Below are 3,082 nucleotides of genomic sequence, written 5' to 3' on the forward strand. Positions count from 1 at the left end.
GGTAAGCACTCTCCGCCATGCCATACCTTTAAAGAGATTGTTCCATGCTGACGGTTTTGTTTTGTTTGTAGAAACTCTGTCGGGGAACAAAGCGAGCCGTGACGCCTTTGCGAAAGCCATGGACCGTGCTGAGATCGACAACTTCTTGGAGGCCATGTATGCTTCCGGGATGGTGGCGCAGAAGACGGTGGTGGACCTAGAGACGCTGGCGCTGAGCCCGTCCGAGGTTCCCGTGGTGCTGACAATACCGCACCACTCTCATCTTGGAGGTGACGGGCTACCTGCCATTCAGGAGGGGCCCGGCGCGGCGAGCGAGGTGGCGCCGAGGAAAGAGAGAGCGCCGGCCATACGGCACGGGGTACAGAAGAAACAGTGCGCCTAGCGGAGGGTGTCACCATAGCGGGGTTGGAGCCACCGACGAGGGGTTCAAGGCCTGCCGTCGCTGGAAGCAAGCAAGCGCTTCAGCGAAAACGCCGTCAACCAGACTCCGGCGGGGAAGAGGGTGATGCCGTGGAGATTACTGGGGCCCGCGAGCAGCCGAAGAAGGCAAGGCAGGCTCCTTCCGAGGCTCCTGCGGACGTGGCGAAAGCGACGGGCACGAGTGACTTGGACTCCTTTGCCGCGTACGCCGAGTTCCTTAATGACGGTGAGCGGGAGTTCCTATATCACCTCTGCGAGCGGCTGGGGTTCGGTGGCTTGGAGGGGATTGTACGGTCAACGGCCGTCAACCAATCGCCCTTCAGCACGGCATTTGGGCACATCTCTGTCGGGCTGCATGAGATGTTCCTGGCGGCGTCAAAACAGCCCCTGGTTGAGCGGGAGCTTAGGGAGGAGGTGGCGGGCCTGCAGAGGGATTTGGGGGAGGCCCAGGAAAGGTTGGCTAATGTGGAGCGACGCTTAACAAAGGCCGACTGTGATGCAGCAGACGCTCGTGGCAAGCTGGCTGTTGCCATTGAGCGGGACCTGGAACGGAACGAACAATTTGCCAAATTGGGGCAAGATATGTCCCTGCTGCAAGACTGGGTGGCCGCCAAAGATAAGAAGGTTGAGATCCTTCAGCGGGAGTCAGCCGCAAGGCAGGCCGAGGTTAAACGGCTGGAGGGTGAAGTTGCTCAGCTGGGAGCTAAGGGAAGCTGTGTTGCGGCCGCCGTTGTGGAGTCATACAAGCAGTCGGCGGAATATAAGAAGGCGCTGACCGAAGCGGCGAAGGCCGGTGCCCTAGCCAATGTGGAAATGCTACAGCAGAAGGGCGCCATTGACTGGGCAAAGGCGTCGATGCCGGTCGTGCCGCTAGCGAAGGAAGCTCCACCGGCAACAAGTACCACCCCTGGTCAGGTTGAAGGAGCCTGCTAGGGTAGTGGGGAGAGTGGCGAACTCCCGGAGGGCGACTCTTAGTGGACGCCTACCTAGTCTGAGGTGTCCCGTGCTGGGTTCCTGGCGGCCCACACCTGGGCGGATGGCACAATAGAGACCCCCAGTCCCACAGCCCGAGGGTCCGACCAGACGAGCCATTCACATCCGCCGCAGGCCGCAGGTGGAGATGCCGAAGGTAGTGGAGCCAACCTCGCCAATCCTGCCAACCCCTGAAATAGGAGTAGAAAATTTTTTGTAGCCGCCGAGGCGTAAACATGTGATGTAATTGACTCTTTTGGGATATATGAAATTTCAGAACCTAGGCTCTTATTTTGTTTTTGTTTTTTTGTTTTTTTTGTTTTTGTGATGATGTGTGTACCGCTAGAGGTTTTGACAGTTTTGCTTTTGCCAACGAATGAAACATTAAAGGAATTAAAATTGGTCCAAGTGCACAATGTAGCGGACGTGGTCCACTGACTGGCGTTGCCAGTTGCCCCTAGTGCTAGACTTGGTAACAATGGTTTGAATAATTCATCGTTTCATTGATAGCTGTCTGAACAGCATTTACAAAAGCGGGGTCGTACCCGTTGGGTAGCTTCCCTTAGCTAAATATTGAACAAAAATTTAGCTAAGTCAAGATGCTCTTGGGTAGCAGCATGACTATTTGTAGTAATACTGAAGGTGTTCGGTATTCCAAGGGTGGGTCGTTGTGACGCCATCCTTGTCCATTAAGTAGAAGGTGCCTGGGCTAACGACTTCTACAATTTTGTATGGACCTTCCCAAGTTGGGCGGAGTTTTGTTGGTGGTGGTACGACTTCCTTCATTACCCAGTCCCCCAGTTGGAGGTTGCGGGCTTAGACCCTGGCGTTGTAGAAACGCGATACCCGTTGCTTGTTCTGGAGATTGTGCAAATGGGCTGCGTCCCGTTTTTCCTCTAGGAGATCCTTGTCGAGGTTGACGCCGTCGCTGTTGGTCTCGGGGCAGTAGCCTTCGACCCTAGTAGTTGGTTGGGTTACCTCGATAGGCAGGACAGCCTCAGTTCCGAACATCATACAAAAGGGTGTTTCCCCTGTGGCGGAAGTTGGGGTTGTTCTGATGGCCCATAGAACTTCCGGGAGCTTATCCGCCCACAAACCTTTGGCCTTATCGAGCTTTTTCTGTAACAGCTTCTTGATTATCTTGTTTGCCGCTTCGACCTGGCCGTTGGTTTGGGGGTGAGCGACTGATGCAAAACGCATCTTGGTGCCCAGGTTGGCGGTGAAAGAGATGAGTTCCTTGTTATTGAAATGTGTGCCGTTGTCTGTGATGATTGTATGCGGGACACCGTATCGACAGTAGATGTTCTTCCAGAGGAAGTGAATTACTTTGGCTGTAGTTATTGCCGTCAGGGGCTCCGCCTCTATCCATTTGCTGTTGTAGTCGATAGCAACGATGATGTATTTGAACTGGCCCTTTGCGGTTTGGAATTTGCCCATCAGATCAAGGCCCCACGTGGAGTGAATCCATGGACCTATGATGATCGATAGTGGTTCCGCCGGGGCATGTGGAAGACCAGCATATTGTTGGCATTTGTGACAAGATTTCGATATCTGCCGGGCGTCGTCACTGAGTGTAGGCCAGAAGTAGTCCTGTCGCATTGTGCGATTGGCCAAAGATCTGGCGCCTGACTGGTTTCCACATTCTCCGCCTTGTATTGCTGCCAGCACGACCTTTCCCTCCTCTGGGGTT

Source organism: Rosa chinensis, chromosome 5 (genome assembly GCF_002994745.2).
Source record: "Rosa chinensis cultivar Old Blush chromosome 5, RchiOBHm-V2, whole genome shotgun sequence".
Classification (NCBI taxonomy): domain Eukaryota; kingdom Viridiplantae; phylum Streptophyta; class Magnoliopsida; order Rosales; family Rosaceae; genus Rosa; species Rosa chinensis.